We start from the raw sequence: 26,265 nt of genomic DNA on the forward strand, positions 1-26,265 counted from the left end.
GATTAGAGTATCGTATTTCTTTAAGAAAAGAAATATCTGAGGCTCTAGTTCCTAGAATAAAGACATCGGAAGAGAAAATACACATACTCACCGATACAATGCAAAGAACCCATGAGGCTATAAAAGATAGTAAAACATTCAGCAATGACATAAATTCAATTTTGACAGACATTTTTCAGAGTGTAACCCACCAGTTACAAGAAACCAGGCAGGATTCCACTGACAGCAAATGACAACCTTTGTCATTGATGTCAAAGGGAGAGTAGAGGCTATGAGAAAAATGATCAACAAATCGCTCATCAGCTCAGGGGGAGCTCACATTTTTTTGGTAAGACAATTCTGGTAGACTCATTTTTGGATGACACTTTTTGGATTTTTCTCATGAGTGTTGCCATCAATGCCAAAGGGGGAGATTGTTGGCAAATGCACACTCCAATGAGAAATTGTAGGTGATTGAAGGTTTTGTCATTGATGACAATCTTGCAATCATATGATACCAGCACCAACAATGATAGACTCTACACCAACACATAGGAAACTGACAGACAAAGGAAGGATACCGACACCCTGATTGATAGGAATTTTGTTTATAATATATTTTGTAATTAATTGTAAAATCATTTTAAGCCGACATGGAAAGTTGTAATATGACTCATATATGTATGAGATCATTGTAGAACATTTTGTAAGAAAAAGATAGGCGAAATTATGCAGACCTAATATGCAAATTTTAGGTTAAGGGTTTATGTATGCAGTAGAGCTAAAACCGTTACTGGATCTGGCATAGCAGATGCTATTTTAAAGCAGTACAAGACATTGGATTTGTATAATCCATTTTGTAAGTTAGTGTGACTTCTTATTTTGTAGTTGAGGAGTGAGATCTAGGCACTTGGCCTTCCTGCATGTGCAAGCCCCTTATTGTAAGAGTAATGTTCACTTATTGGCCAGTAAGCGAATATTGTGGGTCACAAATCCCACCGAGGTTTTTCCCACACCAGGTTTCCTCATTGAACTATTGTGTTATGGTTTTCTTTTCATGTGGTTGTTGTTATCTTTGTTTACTACATTATTTTTGGTTTGCTAGTATACTGTATTGATATGCTCTACATGTTTTAAATCAAGTAAATTCTTCAACCGATTAGATACTGATTCCCCCCCCCCCCCCCCCCTCTTAGTATCTTTGGGAATCCTAACAGTTGGGGCTCTCTTGATTTATGCTCTTTTCTAGAAAGCTGGAATAGCTTGGCTATGGATGTAAGTAGCTTTGTCTCTGATAAAACACTTTGAAATTTGATGATGTTGTTGGTGTTATCTTAAGTGAGGAAATGCGACGGAAAAGTACAAGTGAGACTTTAACATCACTAGGTAGTATTTTGAATGTAGAGAACAAGGGAAGATCAAAGGAAAGAGGGAAAGGCCTAGGAAATCATGAGAAGTCATGAGGGAAGTCAAAGATAAGATGCTCTCCATCTAGAGGAAGAAAGGATTGCTAGTACTATGGAAAGCCAAGACATTTAAAGAAAGATTGTTGGTCTCAGAAAAATAAATAAGGAGACATAAATGAAGATGACAATAAGGAAGCCAATGTTGTAAGTAATAATTTACAAGATGCCTTAATTCTATGTTTAGATAATGTTAATATTCTTGGGCAATAGATTTTGGGGATTCATTTCATGCCAGATCACATAGAAAATATTTTCTAGATTATGTTCAAGGTGATTTTGGATAGGTATACTTGGGTGATGATGAGCCTTGTCAAACTGCTAGAAAAGGCAAGATAAAAATAAAGTTGCAGAATGGAAATGACTGGTTGTTGAAGGAGGTAAGGCATGTCCCTAATTTAAGAATAAATTAAATTCCTGTAGGACAACTGGGTAGTGAAGGTTGCATAGTTACCTTTATAGAAAATGTCTGGAAGGTCACTAAAGGTGCATTAGTAGTAGCTACTACAAAAAAATTTGCTACAGGGACAACTACAATAGATATTGCAAGGGCAGATTCAAAATTGTGGCATCATAGACTTGGGCACATGAATGAGAAAGGGATGAAAATCCTTCACTCTAAAAATTTGTTTCCAAGACTAATGAAAATTGATTTAGAGTTCTGTGAAAATTGTGTTTATGGTAAACAAAAAACAGACAGATTTCTTAAGGTTGGGAAAGAGAACAAGAGTGATAAATTAGAGCTTGTGCATTCAGATGTATGGGGACTGGCTCAAGTATCATCACTTGGTGGCTCTTATTAATATGTTGTTTTTATAGATGATGCAACCAAGAAAACATAGGTGTATTTCCTAAAACAAAAATTACATATTTTTTAAACTTTTAAGAAATGGAAATCTTTGGTTGAGAATGAGATAGGAAAAGAGTTGAAGTGTCTCAGATCTAATTATGGAGGTGAGTATTGCAGAAAATCATTTGAGGATTACTATTCTTTCAATGGAATCTAAAGGCAAAACATGGTTCTAGCAACCCACAAAAAAATGGTGTGTCTGAGAGAATGAATAGGACCATCATGGAGTGTACAAGGAGCATGAGATTGCATGTTGTACATACTATTGTTTATTTGATAAACATAAGACCTTCAAAACCTTTATATGGTAGCATTATAGAGGAGACATGGACTGGTAAAAAGGTAAATTATTCTTTTCTGAAAACCTTTGGTTGTGAAGATTTTGTCCATGTTGATAAGAAAATAAAACCAAGCTTGATGATAAATCTAAAAAATGTACCTTCGTTGGATATCAATTATGGGATTTTGAAAATCAAAAAATAATTAGAAGTAGAGATGTTATATTCAATGAGAAGGTCATGCATAAAGAATAGATGTAGGAAAAGAAGCATGAACAAGTCAAAAAGGAATGTGTGGTGTTGGATGAGATTCCTAAAAATAAAATGTCATTGGCACCTAATGCTCAGCAACAACAAAATATCTTGCAAACTCCTACAAGTTTTAGATGTTCTACGAGGTTAAGTAGACCTCCTGAAAGATTTTCTCCTTTTTCAAGTATTCTATTTTATTAACTAATTCTAGTGAACTAGAAGGATATGAAGAAGCAATGTAGGTGGATGCCAAACAAGAGTGGGAGCTAGACATGAAAGAGGGAATGGATTCCTTGATGCAGAATCAGACTTGGGACTTAGTCCATTACCTGTAAGAAAAAGAGTCTTGCCAAATAAATGGTTTTATAGGCTTAAGGAGGAGGATGGAGGATATAAAAGATATAAGGCCAGACTCATGGTAAAAAAATTTATATAGAAAGAGGGTATAGATTTTGATGAAATATTTTCTCTAGTTATAAAAATAACTTTAATTAGAATTGTTCTAAGTCTTGTGGTTTCAAAAGACTTTTATCTTGAATAACTAGATGTTAAAACAACTTTCTCCATGGGGATTTGGAGAGGAAAACTACATACAACAACCACAGGGATATGAGGTCAAAGTTAAGGATGAGTTAGTGTGCAGGTTGAAGAAGAGTTTGTATGGTCTAAAGAAAGAACCCCGACAATGATATTTAAAATTTGATAGTTTCATGACTGAACAAGGTTACCACAAATGTCACTCTAATTATTGTGCTTATTTTAAGAGATTGGATAATGGCAGTTATATTATCCTGTTACTTTATGTTAATGACATGCTTCTTGTTGGGTCTAACATGTAGCATATAAATGAACTTAAACAAAAATTAGCAAATCCATTTGCTATGAAGGATATGGGTGCAGCTAAGAAAATATTTGGTATGAGGATTTCAAGGGACAAGAAAAATGGAACATTAAATTTGTCCCAAAGGGAGTATATATAGGTGTTGAAAAGATTTAACATACAGAATGCAAAATCATTTGGTACACCTTTGGATATTCATTTGAAATTGATTGAGAAGATGTATTCAAAGACATAGGAAGAGGCAAACAAAATTTTTAACATTTCATATTCATCAACTGTTGGTAGTTTGATGTATGCAATGGTATGCACATGACCAGATATTGCACATGCAGTGGGAGTTGTAAACAGGTATATGAGCGATCTAGGAATTGAACAATGGAATGTTGTCAAATGGATTCTTAGGTATTTGAGAGGTACTACTACCAAGGAATTATGTTTTAGAGGATCAAACTCTTCTCTACGAGGATATGTTGACTCTGATCTGGCAGGTGATATACAAAGGAGTACTATAGGGTATGTTTCTACTGTAGGGGGGACTGTAGTTAGTTTGATTTCTATATTGCAAAAGGTTGTTTCACTTTCAACCATTGAAGTTGAGTATGTTGCTTCTACTGAAGCTAGCAAGGAGAAGATTTGGTTACAATGTTTTTTGGGGGAATTAGGAAAGATGCAGGGGGATATTCCATTGCACACTAATAGCCAGAGTCTCATTCATCTTGCAAATAATTTTTCTCTTCATTTGAGGACTAAAAACATTTAGCTCAGGTACCATTTTATATGATCTATTTTGGAGGATGGCCAGTTATAGCTTGAAAAGATTCACACAAGTGACAATCCTACAGATATGTTCATGAAGGCAATCACACGAGAGAAGTTGATTTCCTCATTAGTTTCTCTTGGCCTTCTTATTGAAAAATTATGGAATTAAGTAATAGCCAAGTCTAGGTGTTTTATCTAGTGGGAGATGCAAGTGCAGCAGTGTCATCCAGGATCAGTCTCCAAGTTGGAGATTGTTTGGTATGGAGCTTGATCAGTCCCCAAGTAGGAGATTGTCTGGTATGGAGCCTGATCAATCCATAAGTGGGAGATTGTTGGTATGTGGTGATTGATCATGTAAACTATACACTCGTAATGTATCCTCATCAGGGTTCAAAGGCGAAGCCCCTGAGGAAAAACAATTGTCATTTTTTTGGTTGAAAATTGACATTGAAAAGAAAACTAAAAAAGGTTGACTTTGTATGTTGCCCTAAAAATTACATGATATAAGCAGTTGGATTGTAAAGGGCATTGTAATGGTGTTGTACTATTTTGTTGGATAATAAGAAAATATTGGATAGTTGTGTTCTATGGATGTAGCCCACCTTGGGTGAACCACGTTAAATATTTGTGTTATTTGTGTTGTGTATTTTTCTTCATCTTTGTGTATTCGAATTTGCATATAATTGTTAATTTGTATTTGCTTCAAATCTACCAAAACCCTAACAATGTAGACTATTCAACTGACTAACCAAAAAATCTTTGAACATATCCTTACCATCAACCTCTACCATTGGTTTTACAAATTTATTTACATTTTCATCAAAATAATCTAAAATTTCATCCAACTCATGCCTCCACTCACTTTCCATTATTTGCAATTCAACATGATTGTGTTCCACTAAAGACATAGATTGGAATATAGAGTTGGAATGAGTTAGTGGAGAGTCATCAACTACTTCATCCATAACTTGGAATGTTGGATAATTTTGTTCCTCTGTCCATGGTCTAACCTACTGTAATGGTGAAAATTAGGGTTTTCACCATTGGATGTAGCAAAACCACTAATTTGGCTTATGGACCATTACATTAGGGAAAGATGGGAATTTAATAGATCTAAATTTTGGTCAAATTCCAAGGGTTTTTAAATGTGCCTCTTCTTTCCCTTAAGTTGAATTGAATTATTGAAGATGCTAAAACTAGGGTAAGATGTGTTGGAATCAAAGTAAAAATGCATGAACAATGAGCTACACCCATCAGATTGAGCCACAAACTTGGTGTTGGCAATATGTTGGATTTGTTTAAGTGTTGTCATTGATGTCAATATTGTATCCCAGTTGGAGTGATGTAGTCAAGGTAGGGAGATACAATGAAGGGCATCCCCACCTTGCAGCCTATAACACAAAACACCATGCAAGATACTGGCAATCAGTGACACAACACAAGATATAATCGGTAAGAAGCCCTAACCAGTAGAAGCAACACACGATATAACCGGTAACCAGATAAATCAATCGCTATATCCATTTAATGAATTACATAAGCCTTCAGCGGCTACACATGCTAGACCACAACCCAGGATTATAAAACAATCCATACAACACAAATCTAAGATCCACATATCTTCTACTCAACAAATCGGCCTTCGATAATAGTCTGCATTATTCTGCACTAATCCAGACCTCAGTCCCCCTAGACCATACTCTCTTTGGAAACTACATCTTCGCTCGATCTCTACTTCTCTGATCTCTATCCTACAAAACAAATAGGCCTCTAGTAACAGTCTGCATTGTTCTGCACTGATCCAAACCTCAGTCCCTTTAGACTTTAGTCCCCCTAGACCAAAATCTCTCTGGAGACTACATATTCGCTTTCTCTCTTCTTCTCCAACCGATGTCCTACAAAATGAATCTCTAAACTTTCCCTTTATACCATCCGTAAGTGATAATAATTCGATCAAGTCGGCCAAAGACCAACTGGTTCATGAGGAAAGTGTAAACGATAACATGTTGGCCCAAATCATGAAGAACATCTTCAAATGCATAAAAATTCACGCAGTCCTCTGGAAACATCAGACACGGCCCAAATCAACATCACTCAAGGATCCACAAGTTATGGAAACCACCCGCAACCCGATTCATCTTTGCCACACACTGGAAGGCTAATCGGTAAGAACATACCAATATCGGGCCAATATCAGGATTGATGTCTCACCAGGATCAAATCCAAGTGTCGATTTGAACTACTCTAGTGCTCTTGCATCGGACTCTCAGATTTAATTGAAAAGTGAGTTCCATCATTTGATCTAGTTCGGCGATCTGTTCAAGTCTCCACCCACTAACTACCTCAAGCTAAATCTCTAGGTTTGATGGTCTGAACAAGTCTACAAGTTCCCTCAACTTCCTTTCAAACCAACTGGTACATAATCAGGTCTTCTTTGATCAATAGGTTCACAAACTAGCTCTGATACCACTTGAAATAGTCAAGGTAGGGATATCCAATGAAGGACATCCCTACCTTGTATCCCATAACATAAAACACCATGCAAGATACCGACAACTGATAACACAACACAAGATATAACCAATAAGAAACCCTAACTGGTAGAAGAAACACCTGATATAACCGGTAACCAGATAAATAAAACACTATTTCCATTTAATGAATTACATAAGCCTTCAACAGCTACACACACTGGACCACGACCCAGGATTACAAAATAATCCATACAACACAAATCTAAAATTCGTAGATCTTCTTCTCAACAAATCAGCCTTTGGTAATAGTTTGTATTGTTTTGCACTAATCTGGACCTTAGTCCCTCTGGACTTCAGTCCCCCTAGACTAGAATCTCTCTAGAAACTACATCTTTACTCGATCTCTACTTCTCTGATCTCTGTCCTACAAAACAAATAGACCTCTGGTAACAATCTATACTATTTTGCACTGAGCTAGATCTCAGTCCCTTTAGACTTTAGTCCCCCCAGACCAAAATCTCTCTGAAAACTACATCTTTGCTCAGTCTCTTATTCTCCGACCAATGTCCTACAAAATAAATCTCTAAACTTTCCCTTTATACCATCCGCAAGCGATAACAACTCAATCAAGTCGGTCGGTTCATGTTGAAACATGTAAACAATAACACGTCAGCCCAAATGACCAAGAACATCTTCAAATGCATAAAACTTCACGCAGTCCTCTGAGAACATTGGACACAGCCCAAAAAAACATCGCTCAACAATCTGCAAGTTAGGAAAACCACCCACAACCTAATTCATCTTCGCCACATAGTGCAAGACCAACTGGTAAGAACATACCAATACCAGGACAATACCAAGATCGATGTCACCGGGATCAAATACAAGTGTCAGTTTGAACTACTCTGGTGCTCATGCATTAGACTCTCAGGGTTAATTGAAAAGTGAGTCCCATCACTTGATCTATTTCAATGATCGGTTCAAGTCTCATCCCACTAATTGCCTCAAGCTCAAACTCTAGGTTCGGCGGTCTGAACAAGTCTACAAGCTTCCTCAACTTCCTTTCCAACCAACTAGTACATAACTAGGTCTTCTTCAATCAACAGGTTCACAAACCAGCTCTGATACCACTTGAAATAGCCAAGGTAGGGAGATCCAATGAAGGACATCCCCTCCTTACAGCCCATGACACAAAACACCATGCAAGATACTCACAACCAATAATAGAACACATAATATAACCGGTAAGCAGCACACAATATAACTGGTAACCAGATAAATCAATCACTATATCCATTTAATGAATTACATAAGCCTTCAATGGCTACACATGCTAGACTACAGCCCAAGATAACAAAATAATCCATACAACACAAATCTAAGATCCACGAATCTTCTGCTCGACAAATCGGCCTCTGGTAATAGTCTGCACTATTCTGCACTGATCCGGACCTCAGTCCCTCCAGACTTCAGTCCCCCTAGACTAGAAGCTCTCTGGAAACTACATCTTTACTCGATCTGTACTTCTTCGATCTCTGTCCTACAAAACAAATAGGCCTCTGGTAACAATCTGCACTATTATGCACTCTCGAACTAGAATCTCTTCGGAAACTACATCTTCGCTCAGTCTCTTCTTCTTCAACCGCTATCCTACAAAATGAATATCTAAAATTTCTCTTTATACCATACGCAAGTGATAACAACTAGATCAAGTTGGTCAAAGACCAACTGGTTCATGATGAAACGTGTAAATGATAACATGTCAGCCCAAATCACCAAGAACATCTTCAAATGCATAAAAATTCACATGGTCCTTCGAAAACATCAAACATGGCCCAAAACAACATTTCTCAATGATCTACAAGTTATGGAAACCACCCGCAACCTGATTCATCTTTGCCACATAGTGCAAGACCAACCGGTAAGAACATACCAATACCGGGCCAATATCAGGATAGATGTCTCACCGAGATCAAATCCAAGTGTCGGTTTGAACTACTCCGGTGCTCCTGCATCATGGACCTATCCCAGTTTGTCTTGGTGATCATCTTGGTTTTGGATGCTTACTCTAGATGGTTATTTGTTTTTCATATTTTGTTGGTTCATGTTTTGGTGCTCAGGTAACTATTGCTTATGTTCCTAGATGGTATTTCTCGGTATCTGTTAGCTTTACCAGTAAGTGATATTTGGTGTTTTGGTCAAACAATTTTGGTCTGGCTTATGAAATTGGTTTCTATCATGCTGAAGGTGCTTCTTGATCATATTCTGAGTGTTTGGTGAATTTTCTTTGGCTGGCATGTTGTTATGGTGGTCCTATTTGGATCTGGTTAGACTTTTTGTGTTACTTGACTAAGGGTTTCTACCAGTTGGTGAAACGTGTTGGATTTTGGTCTTAGCGGAATTTTCGATGGATGGAATTGTTTGGTTACTTGGTTTAGGTCCATGCTATGTAATGTAAATCATAATATTGGTCTGGTGATACCATCTATTATAATTTTTGTCATTATGGGTTTATGGGTTTAGGGTTTAGCCGACCTTGTCAATAAGGTTGATGATCTGTATTTATAGGTGACTTATTCATGTAATTTACACATGGATGGCTATGTCTGCATTATCATAGGAAATTTTAGGTGTGAAAAAGTGGTATATAATTCAGTGAAGGTTTTTGTATTGTAGGGAAGACATCTGTGCTTAATTGGAACTGTATCAAGCATTAAGAGATGTTACTTTCACAGTTCATTCTTTTCAGATTGTAGTCGGATGTTTTTGTAAGTCAGTGAGACTTCTTTTTGTGATGAGAAGTGAGCTCTAGGTGGTTGGCCTGATTGAAAGTGCAATCCCCATTGTAATTACAGATACTGTTGCAGAAGTATTATCTGATTATGGGTAGGGTTTCCCACTATGGTTTTTCCCTTTACCAAGTTTTCCACATCAAAATATTGGTGTTGTGTGTATTGTGCTTTCATGTTATATTCTTCATTGTGTTGGTTCCTTTATGCTCCAGTTTATTGGTTTTGATATGCATTAGTTATGATTTTTTTATGGTAAACTAATTCACCCCCCCTTGCATTCTCAGCTTACTCATGGTATCAAATCTGTCTAATAATTGGTATTAGAGCAAGGTCCTCTCTATAGAAGCTTAACCACTTGAGGAGATCTGATGGAAACTACTTCTAGTTCTACATTTAATCCCTATTGGAAGGATAGTCCTAGATTTGATGGTACAAATTACAAAATATGGAAGAAGCGAATGAAGATTCATCTGAGATGTCTTGGAGATGAAGTTTGGGAGATAGTGGAGAAAGTGTATATACCTCATGATCCTAATTCTGGAACATCGACACTTGCTGATGAACAGAAGAAAGCTGAAAATTATGTCAAAGCTAAAGAAGCATTGTTAAGCACCCTATCTGATGAAAAGTTATTGAATTTCATAGAGTTGGAGAATGCAAATCTAATCTAGACAAATCTTGTAACTCTTTATGAAGGCGACTAGGCTATAAAAATTGAAAAACTAGAAGGTTTCTGGGTTTGGTATGAAACTTTGAAGATGGAAGAAGATGAGAAGATAATTTATTTCATGGATAGAGTAAATGAGATTGTTATGGGAATCAAGTGTTGTGGCAGATCAGTTAGTGAGGATGAGATATTGTCAAAGGTTCTTAGAGTTCTACCTCCATCTTATAAGATGAAGCCTACTGTAATCAATGAACTTCGGACATTATCAAGTACCCCTGTTACTAGAGATATATTGCTTGGTAAATTGACTACTTTTGAGCTTGAGGAACTTGGAGAGCAGAGTGCTACTAAAACTGAGATTGGTTTAAAGCATCTACCTCCCATAAGAAAAAGATAGGTTGGAAGGAGATGTATGCTAAAGATATGGAGGACATTGAAAGAGAAGAAAGAAAACTTGAAGAGTTTGAAGCCCTCATTGCTAGAAGAATCCCTAAAGGACCGGATGGAAGTAAGTATGAAGGAAAAGTCCCTTTTAGATGTTTTTCATGCAATAAGATTGGTCATTTTTCTTCTAGATGCCCTAAAAGAGATTATAGGAAACATGAAAGATTTGTGAAGAGTTATAAGCCTAATCCAAAATATCATAACAGACCTAGATTCAGAAGGAATAAGGATAAATCATGCTATTATGTTGGTGATGATGATGAACTTGTGAGTGGAATCAGTAATGGAGCTGCCTCTGGTAAGGATTGGGTTTTTATTGATATCAAGGATGATTCTCCAGAACCTATCATTGAAACAACTCATACTGAGGAAAAGTCTTTAGCTGCTAAAATTGAAGAAAAGGATGAATGGGTTATAGACAGTGGATTCTCACATCACATGACTTGTGACAAGAGAAAATTTCTATCACTATAAGAATTTGATGGCAGATTAGTCAGATTTGGAGACAACAAGGCATGTAGGATCAAAGGCAAGGGAACAATATCATTGGATGGTAAGACTAACACTAATAATGTTTATTATGTTAAAGGATTAGAGCATAATCTTTTAAGTGTAGGTCAGATGGTGGATAGAGGATTTAATTTACAATTCAAAGATGGGAAATGTAAGTGAATCAATAGATCTGGATTGGAAATTGCTTTTGGAACTCAAACCAATGGAAACATATTTCATTTGAACTCTAGTGAGAAAGTTGGTTATGGCATAAGAGGATGTGTCATATAAATTTTGATTGCATAGTGAAGATTAATTCAACACAGGCTATCAAAGATTTGCCCAAAATTGTCAAACCTCATAATCCGGCATGTAGAGAATGTCAAATGGGTAAGCAATTCAGAACTTCGTTTAGAAGAATACATGATAAATCTACTTAAATTCTTGATTTTATTCATATTGATCTGTGTCGACCAGCAAGGACTAAAAGTTTTAAAGGTGATAGATACTTTATATTACTTATTGATAATTATATAGAATGATGTGGGTAGCATTTTTGAAATAAAAATCTGAAGCTTTTGAGAAATTCAAAATCTTTAAAGCTATGGTTGAGACTGAGACAGGACTAAAGATAAAGTGTTTGAGATTAGATCAAGGTGGTGAGTTTACATCCGGTGAAATCAACAACTTTTGTGAGAAGAATGGAATCAGAAGATAACTTTCTGCACCTAGGACTCCACAACAAAATGGATTGGTGAAAAGGAAGAACAAAACCATATTGGATGCAGCAAGGACTATGATGATAGAAGCTAAATTGTCTGATATTTATTGGAGGGAAGATGTCAATAAAGCTGTATACACTTTCAATAGAGTACACATAAAAGGTGATACTGGTAAGACGCCTTATGAATTATGGTTTGGTCATACTCATACTGTCATATATTTCAAAAATTTTGGAAGTAAATGTTACATTAGAAGAGATGACGCATTGGGAAAATTTGATCCTAGAAGTGATGAAGGAATTTTTTTGGGTTATTCTAGTAAGAAAAAAACATATATATGTTATAACAAAATATTGAATAGGATAACAGAGAGCATAAATGTCAAGGTAGATGAACATGGCAGTAATCAAATCAGATCTTATGACTGTGGACTAGAAGATAAATTTATCGGACCTGAACCAGTAATGCATGAAGCTTCTCAAAATAGTGAACCTATCAGTTCAGTAACATCAGAAAACTCAATTATGATAGAGGAACAACATAAAGAGTAAGTAAATCAAGAAAATTCAAAGACTCCCTAGTATGTGAAACTAAATCATTCTGAAGATCAGATCATTGGAGATAAAAGAAAAGGTGTGATGATTAGGAGAAGGCTAGCTACTGAAGAGGTATGTTTGATTTCTCAAATTGAACCGGAATCATTTATTGAAGATAGTAAAGATGAAAATTGGATAAAAGCAATGGAAGAAGAATTAGGTTAGATTGAAAAGAATAAGACATGGGAACTAGTTCCTAGAACTAAAGACAAGAACATTATTGGAACTAAATGGGTTTACATGAATAAATTGAATGAGAAAGGTAAAATTGTGAGGAACAAGACTAGATTGGTTTGCAAAGGTTATTCATAGGAAGGAGTTGATTATGGTGAGACTTATGCCCCGATTGCAAGAATTGAAGTGGTAGACTTTTTCTTGCTTATGATGCACAAAAGAGCTACAAAATATATCAGATGGATGTCAAATACATATTTCTGAATGGAGATCTTGAAGAGGAAGTCTAAATTGAGCAACCTGATGGATTTTCTTTATCAGAAGACAAGGACATGGTTTGTAGATCGAATAAAGCTTTATATAGACTAAAACAAACCCCTAGAGCATGGTATGCTAGATTAGAAAAATATATTTCTAAGCTTGGTTTTAGGAAACGTAATGCTAATAGTAACCTATATTACAAAATTGATCATAATGACATACTAATCATTGAAGTCATTGTGGATGATGTCATTTTTGGAGGAGAAGATAGTCTATGCATGAAATTTGCTGATGATATGAAGAATGAATTTGAAATGTCTATGATTGGTGAGATGAAATTTTTCTTAGGTTTGTAGATTATTCAGACCGGTAAAGGTATTTTCATTTGTCAAACTAAGTATGTGAAAGAGTTACTTAATAAATTTGGACTTAATAATTCTAAACATGTCGGTAATCCTATGATAATTGGTTGCAAATTATCAAAGGATGATGAATCCCCTAAAGTGAATCCAAGTAGATACAAATCAACAATTGGTGGATTACTATACTTAACTCATACTAGACTTGATATTATGAATGTTGTGTTGAAATGTGGTGACTGATCAACAAAGTACTATACACTCAGCATGTATCCTCGCCGGGGTCCGAGGCCAGCCTGGGCCCTAGGCTGGGGTTCGGGGGCGGTAGCCCCCAAGAAATTTTTTTTTGCCATTTTTCATTGATGAAAACTGACATTGTAATAAAACCCTAAAAAGGCCAACTTTGTTTGTTTCCCTAAAAATACATGTTATAAGTGGCTGGGATGCTTAAGGCATTGAAAGGTTGATGTACTATTTTTGCTGGGTAATAAGAAAGATTGGACGACTGTGTATGGTGGATGTAACTCATTTTGGGTGAACCACGTTAAATCTTTGTGTTATCTGTGTCCTATTTTATTTCTTTATCTTTTTTTTTGTATTTAAATCTGCATATAATTGTTAGTTCATATTTGCTTTGGATCTACTTGAAACCCTAACAATTGGTATCAGAGCGAGGTTTTCTGTAAATTGGCAGGACTTTCAGATTTGAGTGGGAGCAATGGAGGATTCCAAATTCAAGGTCAAAAAGTTTAACGACCAGAATTATCAGTTATGGAAAATGCAGATGGAGGATTACCTGTATCAAAAGGATTTGTGGCGGCCATTGGAAGGAAAGGCAAAGAAACCGACCACAATATCAAATGAAGAGTGGGACATTTTAGATAGAAAGGCACTGGGATCCATTCGATTGTGCCTTGCATCATCTATAGCATTCAATATAACAAAAGAAAAAACGACTGTAGATTTGATGGCAACATTGGCTAAGCTGTATGAGAAACCCTCGGCTTCGAATAAGGTATTTCTTATGAAGCGTTTGTTTAATTTAAAAATGAGTGAGGGAGGATCTGTAGCAGAGAACTTAAATGAATTTAATACAATTACCAGTCAATTATCTTCAGTAAAAATTACCTTTGTAGAAGAGGTTAGGGCTCTCTTGATTTTATGCTCTTTGCCAGAAAGCTGGAATAGCTTGGTTATGGTTGTAAGTAACTCTGTCTCTAGTAAAAATACTTTGGTATTTGATGATATTGTTGGTGTTATCCTAAGTGAGGAAATGTGAAGGAATAGTACAGGTGAGACTCCAACATCATCGGGTAGTGTTTTGAATGTGGAGAATAGAGGAAGATCAAAGGAAAGAGGAAAAGGTCCTGGGAATGAGAAGTCACGAGGGAAGTCAAAGAAAGGACACTCTCAATCTAGAGGAAAGAAAGATTGCTAGTATTACGGAAAGATTGTTGGTCTCAGAAAAACAAAGAAGGAGACAAAAATGAAAATGACAGTAAGGAAGCTAATATTGCAAGTAATACTTTACAAGATGCTTTAATCTTATGTTTGGATAATGTTAATGGTTCCTGGGTAATAGATTTTGGGGCTTCATTTCATGCTACACCTCATAGAAAATATTTTCTAGATTATGTTCAAGGTGATTTTGGACAGGTATATTTGGGTGATGATGAGCCCTGTCAAATTGTTGGAAAAGGAAAGATAAAGATCAAGTTGCAGAATGGTAATGACTAGTTTCTGCAGGAGGTAAGACATGTTCCTAATTTAAGAAGAAATTTAATTTTTGTAGGGCAATTAGGTAGTGAAGGTTGCATAGTTACCTTCTCAGATAGTATGTGGAAGGTCACTAAAGGATCATTAGTAGTAGCTAAAGGTGCAAAGGTAGGCACATTATATCTGTGTACTGGTAACACTTACTCTACCTTAGCTGCTATAGATAAAGCTACTGCAGGAACAACAACAATAAATGTTGCAAGAATAGATTCGATAATGTGGCACCATAGGCTTGGGCACATGAGTGAGAAAGGGATGAAAATACTTCACTCCAAAAATCTATTGCCAAGACTAAAGAAGATTGATTTAGAGTTCTGTGAAAACTGTGTTTATGGTAAATAGAAAAGAGTCAGATTTCTCAAGGTTGGGAAAGAGAAGAAGAGTGAGAAGTTAGAGCTTGTACATTCAGATGTATGGGGACCGGCTCAGGTATCATCTCTTGGTGGCTCTTGTTATTATGTTATTTTTATTGATGACTCAACCAGAAAAACATGGGTATATTTCCTAAAGCAAAAATTAGATGTTTTTGAAACTTTTAAGAAATGGAAAGCTTTGGTTGAGAATGAAACAGGAAAAAGGTTGAAGTGTCTCAGATCAGATAATGGAGGTGAGTATTGCAGCAAAGCTTTTGAAGATTATTGCTCCTCAAATGGGATTCAAAAGTAGAAGACAGTTCCAGGAACTCCACAGGAAAATGGTGTGTCAGAGAGAATGAATAGGACTATCATGGAATGTGCGAGGAGCATGAGATTGCATGCTGGATTGCCCTTACATTTTTGGGCAGATGTTGTACATACTGCTGTCTATTTGATAAATAGAGGACCTTCAACCCCTTTGGATGGTGGTATTCCAGAGGAGGCATGGACTCGTAAAAAGGTAAATTATTCTTTCCTAAAAACTTTTGGTTGCGAAGCTTTTGTCCATGTTGATAAAGAAAATAGAACCAAGCTTGATGCTAAATCTCAGAAATGTACCTTCATTGGATATGGGATAGATGAATATGGCTATCGATTATCGGATTTTGAAAATAAAAAAATAATTAGAGGTAGAGATGTTATATTCAATGAGAAGGTTATGTATAAAGAACAAATGCAGGAAAAGAAGCATGAACAAGAAAAACAAGAATATGTGATGTTGGATGAGATTCCTGAAAATGAAATGCCACAGGTACCTGATGCTCAGCAACAATAGATTGTCCCAGAAACTCCTGCAAGTGTTAGACATTCTACAAGGACAAGTAGACCCCCTGAAAGATTTTCTCCTTCTTTGTATTCTATTTTATTAACGGATTCTCGTGAACCAGAAGAATATGAAGAAGCAATGCAGGTAGATGCCAAACAACAGTGGGAGCTAGGCATGAAAGAGGAGATGGACTCCTTGATGAAAAATAAGACTTGGGACTTAATCCCTTTACCTGCTAAAAAAAGAGCCTTGCCTAACAAATGGGTTTATCGGCTGAAGGAGGAGGAAGGAGGTCAGAAAAGATATAAGACCAAACTTGTGGTAAAAGGTTTTGCACAGAAAAAGGGTATAGATTATGATGAAATATTTTCTCTAGTTGTAAAAATGACTTCAATTAGAACTATACTTAGTCTTGTGGCTGTAGATGATTTACATCTTGAACAATTAGATGTCAAAATAGCTTTTCTCCATGGAGATTTGGGGGAGGAAATTTACATGTTGTAACCATAGGGATATGAGGTCAAAGGTAAGGAGAACTTGGTGTGCAGGTTGAAGAAAAGTTTGTATGGCCTAAAGCAAGCACCTCGACAATGGTATTTAAAATTTGATAGTTTCATGGCTGAACACGGTTATCATAGATGTCATTTTGATCATTGTGTATATTTTAAGAGATTTGATAATGGCAGTTATATTATCCGGTTGCTTTATGTTGATGACATGCTTGTTGCTGGGTCTAACATGCAACATATAAATGATCTTAAACAGAAATTAGCCAGGTCATTTGCTATGAAGGATTTGGGTGTAGCTAAGCAAATTCTCGGTATGAGGATTACATGGGATAGGAAAAATAGAACCTTGAATTTGTCCCAAAGTGAGTATATAAAGAAGGTGTTGAAAAGATTTAACATGCAGGATGCAAAAGCAGTTAGTACACCTTTGGCTAGTCATTTCAAATTGACTAAGGAGATGTGCCCAAAGGCACAGGAAGAGGTAAATAAAATGTCTAACATCTCATATTCATCAGCTATTGGCAGTCTGATGTATGCAATGGTATGCACAAGGCCAGATATTGCACATGCAGTGGGAGTTGTGAGCAGGTTTATGAGTAATCCGGGTATGGAACATTGGAATGTTGTGAAATGGATTCTTCGGTATTTGAAAGGAACTACTACGAAGGCATTATGTTTCAAAGGATCTAATGCTACTCTAAGTGGATTTGTTGACTCTGATCTGGTGGGTGATATTGATTCATGGAGGAGTACTACAGGGTATGTTTTTTACTATAGGGGGAACTGCAGTCAGTTTGATTTCTAGGCTGCAAAAGGTTGTTGCACTTTCAACCACTGAAGCTGAGTATGTTGCTGCTACAGAAGCCAACAAAGAGATGATTTGGTTGCAATGTTTTCTGAAGGAATTGGGTCAGACACAAGAGGATAGCCCATTGTATACTGATAGCCAGAGTGCCATTCATCTTGTGAAGAACTCTGCTTTTCATTCAAGGACAAAGCACATTTAGCTCAGGTACCACTTCATCTAGACTGTTTTGGAGGAGGGTCAGTTACAGCTTGAGAAGATTCACACAAGTGAGAATCCTGCCGATATGTTCACAAAGGCAGTTCCACTGGAGAAGCTGATTTCTTCATTAGTTTCTGTTGGTCTTCTTGATTGATAATTGTGGAATTTATACTAGTCAAGTCCTAGTGTTTTATCCAGTGGATGTTGCATGTACAGTGGTGTTGTGTAGTGTCAGTCTCCAAGTGGGAGATTGTTCAGTGTGGAGCCTAATCAATCTCCAAGTGGGAGATTGTTGAAATGTGGCGACTGATCAGCAAAGTACTGTACACTCAGCACGTATCCTCACCAAGGTCCGGGGCCGGGCTAGGCCTCGGGTAGGGGTTTGGGGTTGGCAGCCCCTGAGAAAAGCGAGGGTTTGGGGGCGATAGCCCCCGAGAAATTTTTTTTTGCCTCTTTTTGTTGATGAAAACTGACATTGTAATAAAACCCTAAAAAGGCCGACTTTGTTTGTTGCCCTAAAAATGCATGTTATAAGCGGCTGGGATGTTTAAGGCATTGAAAGGTTGATGTACTATTTTTGCTGGATAATAAGAAAGATTGGACGGCTGTGTATGGTGGACGTAACCCATTCTTGGTGAACCATGTTAAATCTCTGTGTTATCTGTATCCTATTTTATTTCTTTATCTTTTTTTTGTATTTAAATCTACATATAATTGTTAGTTCATATTTGCTTCGGATCTGCTTGAAACCCTAACATGTTGTTTGTATTGCCTCTAGATTTCAGTCAGTCCTAGAGAAACTCATGATATTGTTGTTAAGAGGATATTCAGGTATTTGGCAAGTACAACATACCTTGGGTTATGATATCCAAAGAATGATGACTTTAGATTATGTGCATATACAAATTCTAATTGGGAAAGAGATGTGGATGATAGGAAGAGCACTACTAGCAGTGCATTCTTTCTTAGGAAGAAGTTGGTTTCATGGCTTAGCAAGAAACAATCATGTACTTCATTATCTACTGCTGAAGCGAAATATGTAGCTATTGCTACCAATTGTACTCAAATGTTAAAAGATATAAGGGTAAGTTATGACGAGCCTATTATTATTCATTGTGATAATACTACTACTATTGATATGTCAAATAATTTGGTATTTCATTCAAAATCAAAACACATTTCTATAAGGTACAATTTCTTGAAGGAAAAGGTTGAAACAAAGAAAGTCAGATTGGTTTATATGCCTACTAAGGAGTAGATTGTAGATATTCTAACTAAACCATTGCCTAAAGATACTTTTGAATATCTTAGAGATTAGTTGGGGGTTACCAACCCTCTAAAAGAGACGTAGAGATGCAAGAATGCATCAATCCGGTAAGCTTATTAGATATTTTATTTTATCCGGGTTGATGAGATGATGCTAATACTTAGGGGGAGTAGTCAATTGTTTGGTTAAGTATTTTTGATTTGGTATTCATCATTTGTCATTGATATCAAAGGGGGAGAGGTGGTATTCATGTGATAATCAATCATATCTTTGAGGGAGATTGTTGGCATTCCTTAGCACTTGGATGTTTTTCACATTCAGTGTTGCCATCAATGTCAAAGGGGGAGATTGTTGGAAATATGTTGGATTTGGTTAAGTTATGTCATTGATGTCAACATTGTATCTCGGTTGGAGGCTATCCCAGGTGGACCTATCCTGATTAGTCTTGGTGATCATCTTGGTTTTGGCTATGATTTTGATCTAATAATATGATCAGATCTTTGGAATCGGTTCTGGATGCTTACTCTAGATGTTTATTTGTTTGCCATATTCTATTGGTTCATGTTTTGGTACTCTGGTAACTATCGCTTATGTTCCCAGTTGGTATTTCCCAGTACCAGTTAGCTTTACCAGTAAGTGATATTTGGTGTTTTGGTCAGATGATTTTGGTCTGGCTTATGGAATTGATTTCTATAATGTTGAAGGTGCTTCTTGATCATATTCTAAGTTTTTGGTGACTTTTCTTTGGCTGCCATGTTGTTATGGTGGTCCTATTTGGATCCGGTTAGACTTTTTGAGTTACTTCACTAAGGGTTTCTACTTGTTGGTGATGTTTGTTGGATTTTGGTCTTAGCAAAATTTCCGGTAGATGGAATTGTTCAGTTACTTGATTTAGGTCCATTCTATGTAATTTAAATCATAATATTGGTCTGGTGATACTGTGTAATGTAATTTTTTATTATTATGGGTTAATGGGTTTATGGTTTAGCCGACCTTGTCAATAAGGTTGATGATCTATATTTATAGTGACTTATTCATGTAATTTACACATGGATGGTTATGTCTACATTATTAGAGGAAATTCTATGTGTGAAAAAGTGATATATCATTTGCTGAAGGTTTTTGTATTACAGGGCAGACATCTGTGCTTAACCAGAACTGTATCAAACATTAGGAGATGCTACTTTCACAGTTCATTCTTTCGAGATTGTAGTTTGATATTTTTGTAAGTCAATGAGACTTATTTTTGTGATGAGAAGTGAGCTCTAGGTGGTTGGCCTAATTACAAGTGCAATCCCCATTATAATTTTGTTGGCATTTGGCATAGTTGATGTAGATTAGGTGATGCAGTTGAAGCTGGATGACTAAACCAATCAAGGATAGAAGTCTATTTGTGATGAAGAGATTGATATTCTATGAATAGATGACATGATAAATTATTTGTGTTGTCATTGCTAGAAACTGATATTTTTTTTTGTCATCTAAGTGATTTGGTTTACCGAAAGACAAGGTTTACCGACAGTGAGCTAAAGTCTGTGAAATAGGACTTTAACCGGTAAAGCAGAATTGTTTTGATTGGATCAATCGATTGATGATTTGTGGTTTTGATGGTGAACTTATATCATTGAAAGGTGTATATGACCAGAACCAAAACTTGTGATGATTACCGAACGGTGTGTTTCAAATTTCTTATAAATTTTTGCTAAGGTTTTAGTAGGGTTTAAAGATCGATGAAGAAATCATCAAACCCATAATGATTTTTGTTATGACGGTGATCGAAAGTGAGTCTACATCAAGTTGGTAACATGACACAACCTGCCTAAAAGTTTTGATAGCTATTTTAGCATGATTCAAGGAATATTTTCTTGGGAATCTGCGAAACGCTTAGTAGAGTGTTTTGAGGATACAGATCAGATTTCCATGATGAGTTATGATTAACAAATGGTTGATATTGTATTGTAATTTGTTGTAATGATCTGGATAGTGATTTATGATGATCTCTTGTGATCTAATTGTAAATTCATGATGTAATCAGGTTTTGTGGCTGACCTAGTTGAGATGGCTATTTATGTTGATACAGTTGATGTTTATTGTCTCGATGGTCTTAGAGAATGTGTTAAGATGTCCAAGTGAAGTGTGAGATCTTCCTAAGAGTTGTAGAGTGTTGTGCATAATTGGATTTGATCAAGCAAGCAAAGAAGTGGAAGTAACAGATCATTTTCTTATTGTTGTTCCCTAACAGTTGCAGCAAGTTAAATCCCTTGACCGGGTAGGTTCTAACAGGCCTTAAACATTCAAGTCCCCTAATAGAGTATCTCTCAAAAGAGTGTTAAATACTCTCATGAGGTTGATCCAAATAGATCATCAAGCTCCTAACCAAGTTGCAAGGCAAATCCCCTAACTGGGTGACTCCTATTAAGGCCTTCTCTTAACTAGGCATATTGTAAGCTCCTAATAGGGCATACTTCAAAAGAGTACAAATATTTGTGGGTGACAACTCCCACAGTGGTTTTTTCCCTATTTGGGTTTCCACATCAAAAACTTATGGTGTTCATGTGTGGAATGTTTTTCATGTGATCTTGTTGTTTATATTTCATTTCATGCATTATTTCAAAGACAACAGTTATGATGTTTTATCGGAAGTTTATCAAAGGTTACCTATACCGATAAGAAGTTGTTTGAGAAAGTATTTGATCTTATTGATAAGGTTAATGAGTTGGTAAATGATCAAGATTATATGAATAATTTGGTGGTGAAAGTATTGGTGAATGATTTGATTAATATGTTAAGTAATTCTAATAAAGAAGTTATTAGATCTGATTATAGAAGTTGAGATATTTGTTAAATGGTCTCAGATGTGAAATGTTTGATTTTGAGTTAAAGTTTCAATTGGTCTTAGTACTAATTCACCCCCCTCTCAGTACTAATCAAATCCTCATATGATTGAAAATTGGTATCAGAGATTTGGTCCTCTGTGTGCAGAAAGCCTAACCGCTTGTGGAAAAGATTCTAAGGAATTCAAGATGATGAAGAAAGAGGGTCCCAAGTTCAATAAGGATAACTACAAGATCTGGAAAGACAGAATAAAGATCTACATCAAAGGTCTTGGTGCATAATATTGGAAGCAAGTTGAAACAACATATGTTGCTCCTACCACTACTCTCTTGACACCAGATGAACTCAAAGAACAACAAGATAACATGCAAGCCCTAGAAGCTATTGTAAGTACTTTATCTGATTCAGAATATATTGATGTTCAAGGATTGGAAACTGCAGGTGAGGTTTGGGAAAATTTAGAGATGATCTATGGAGGAGATGAGCATGTTCAAAGAGCCAAAGAGGAAATCTTGAGAGGAAAGTTCGATGACATGAGAATGCTTGAAGGAGAGAATATTGGACAATATGGTCAGAGAAGCAAAGAAGTTGTTGGCGGCATTAAGAGTGTTGGAGGCAAAATAGAAGATGATACAATAGTAAGTAAAATGCTCAAAACTCTTCAACCTCAGTATGCTATAAGAGTATTGGAAATCCAATAACTTAGATATATTTCAAAGGATATTGTTGATTCATTGACTAGTAAGCTTACATCTTTTGAGTTAAATAGTTTTAACAATAGTGTGACAAAATCTACTGAATTTTCCTTTAAAGCTTCTGTTACTGGTTCATCTTCTACAAAAGGAAAAGATATATGTCAAAATCATGAGTGCAGAATAAGTCATGGAAGCAACCGGGGAAATGAAGACTATGGAGATCAAGTGATGGAACTTGAGGCATTGTTAGCAAAGAGATTTCCAAGAGGCATTGGTAAGTGTAAAGGAAAGATACCTTTAAAGTGTTTATCTTGTAATAAAATTGGTCATATTGCTGCTAACTGCCCTAACACCGATAAGAAAGAAAAGTTTAGAATATTCAAAGGAAAGGGAAAGAAACATTGTTATGTTTTAGTAGATGAAGGTGTGACCAATGAGGAGTCAGAAGAAGAAGATGACAATGAATAAATTGTGTTTGTAGTTGTTAAGGAGGAACCATCAGATAAAAAGGCACTAGTATCTCATATGAAGAATAGTGATGAATGGATTATAGACAGTGGCTCCTCACACCAGATGACCAGAGACAAAAGTAAGTTCATAACCCTTAATGAATTTGATGGAGGTGTTGTTAGATTTGGAAACAACTCTCCTTGCATGGTGAAAGGTAAAGGTTCAATCTCTTTAAATGGAAAGAGTAATGTTGATGATGTATTTTGGGTTGATGATCTTAAGCATAATATTTTATGTATTGGTCAGCTCAATGATAAAGGTTATTTGCTTGAGTTTAAGAATGGAGTCTACAGAATTCTTGGAGGTAATGGTGAACTAATTGCTATCGGGAAGCAAACTAGAGGTAACTTATTCCATTTGAATAGTAATGTTAATAATTGTCTTGTTGCAAGAATGGAAGATAGTTGGTTATGGCATAAAGATGTTGTCATGTTACTTTTGATAATTTAATTAAGATATGCAAGTCAAGTGTTGTAAGAGGATTACCCAAACTTGTCAAACCAGATAGTGTGATATGCAAAGATTTCTAAAGCAGTAAGATGACCCCTATTTCTTTCAAGAGAAAGAATGGTATTTCTGAGAATGTTTTAGATTTGGTACATACTGATCTATGTGGCCCTATGAGAACAAAGAGTTATTATGGTGATAGGTACTTCATGATCTTCACCAATGACTATTCTAAAATGATGTGGGTAACATTTTTGAGAGAAAAATCATAAGCATTTAATAAATTTAAATCATTTAAAGCTCTAGTTGAGAAGGAAACCAGTAAGAACCGAAAGTGTTTAAGATCAAACTGAGGAGGTGAATTCACATCGGATAAATAATTTAAGTATTGTGATGAACGGGGTATAAAGAGACAAATGTCTATTACGAGGACACCATAGCAGAATGACTTAGTAGAAAGGATGAACATAACAATAGTTGAAGTTGCAAGAACCATGTTATTATAGGGTAATGTATCCAAAATGTTTTGGAGAGAAGCGATCAGTACTGATGTATACACTTTAAACTGGGTACTGGTAAAAAGAGTTAACAATAAGACATCCTATGAGCTATGGTATGGAAAAAATCCTTGTGTTAGTTATTTTAAAATCTTTGGAAGTCAATGTTTTATCAAGAGAGATAACTACACTAAGAAGTTTGATGTAAAATCTGATGAGGGAATTTTTCTTGGTTACTCTTCTAAGAGTAAAGCATATAAATGTTACAATAAGAGAAATAAGAAAATTGTTGAAAGTGCTAATGTAAAAGTTGATGATTTATTTGATAAGAGTGGAGGTACAAGAAGATCTGAACTTGAAAATGGTGATAATGAGGAAAATTTTATGATCATTGAACTGGAAGCAAAGAATAATGAAGAACCGACCAATGCAGAACTAGGTGCTCAATCGGTAAGTGGTGACAGTGAGGAAGAAGCTGAAGAACCTGATGAAGAAGATGCAAAACTGGCATAGGCAATACCTAGATATGTCAGATTGAATCATTCACAAGAGCAGATAATTGGTGATAAGAATGCAGGTGTGCAAACCAGGAGAAAGATCCGAGAGAACTCATGTTTGATATCTACAATTGAACCTAAGATAGTTAAGGAAGCACTAAAGGATGATGATTGGGTTAGTGCAATGAATGAAGAATTAGATCAAATTAAGAAGAATCAGACATGGTCACTTGTTCCTAGACCAGAGGATAAGAATGTAATTGGAACAAAATGGGTCTTTAGGAATAAATTGGATAAAGAAGGAAGGATTGTAAGAAACAATGCAAGGTTAGTATGCAAAGGGTATGCTCAAGAGGAAGGTGAGGAGTATGGTGAAACATTTGCACCTTTTGCTAGATTAAAAGGTGTAAGGATGCTACTAGCATTTGCGACATATAAGGTATTCGAAGTCTACCAAATGGATGTCAAGTCAGCCTTTCTAAATGGGATTCTAGAAGAAGAAGTATACATTGAACAACCGGATGGATTTTCCTTGATTGATGATAAAGACATGGTGTGTAAATTGCACAAAGCTTTGTATGGTCTTAAGAAGGCACCGAGAGCATGGTATGAGAGATTACATGAACATTTGATCAAAATTGGATTCTAACGTACCAGTGAGGACAAGAACATTTATTTGAAGACTGATGGAGACAAGATGCTGATAGAAGAAGTTTTGATGACATAATTTTTGGTGGAAATGATGATATGTGTATGGAATTTGCTGAAATAATGAAAAATAAATTTGAAATGTCTCTAATCAGTGAAAGTAAGTTCTTTATTGGATTACAGGTTCAACAACTGGATGGTGGTATCTTTATTTGTTAGACCAAGTGGTGCAGGGGAACCTCATCAACACTCAGATCATGACCCTAAGGATGAATACTAGGATCATTAGAGTTTCTTAGTGTGTCTTGTGCTACATGTATGCAATAAACCCCACCATGTAAGCCCATGCCACCAATTAGGCAATTTGATAAGCCAATTGGGACGATGTGGTCAATAGGGGTAGTAGATGGTTTATTTTTGTGTTTGATAATTTTTTAGACATGTTTTATGAGTGTTTGGTTGATCCACATATGTGGATTCCAACCTTAGAAAGTTTGACAACATTTTGTGCCAAAATTGCAAAATTGCAACTTTTGTAAAATGCAGCTTTTGAGTGCAAAAGTACAACTTTTTGAAATACGGTTGGGGGAATCCTTTGAACAGCTCCAACCTACTCCAAATTTGGTGGGAAACCATTGGATAGTTGTATAATCCTTTTGGACATGATTCCCAAGGTTGATGCTATTGTGATTGGAGTTTGTGAAGCAATAAAAAACAAAATACTACAGTTTTCCCAGAAATTTTGAGTTTGCAAGAGTTGCACGTGCCTGTACGGATTGATTTGAATCCCACCATCCATGGATTAGATATAGGGGTGAAATAGATTTTTTTTGGTGGTGGTCTAAAGTCCTAATTATTCGGGAGTGGAGAGAACCCTCCATTCTTCTGACTGCAACCCAGAAATTGAGGGTTTGGAGAGGGTTTTGGACAAATATGGCCTTATCTTGCATTATAGCCCACTAGAAGACTCTTCCTTTGGAGGGATGTAGGATA

The sequence above is a fragment of the Cryptomeria japonica genome, chromosome 7 (genome assembly GCF_030272615.1).
Source record: "Cryptomeria japonica chromosome 7, Sugi_1.0, whole genome shotgun sequence".
Classification (NCBI taxonomy): domain Eukaryota; kingdom Viridiplantae; phylum Streptophyta; class Pinopsida; order Cupressales; family Cupressaceae; genus Cryptomeria; species Cryptomeria japonica.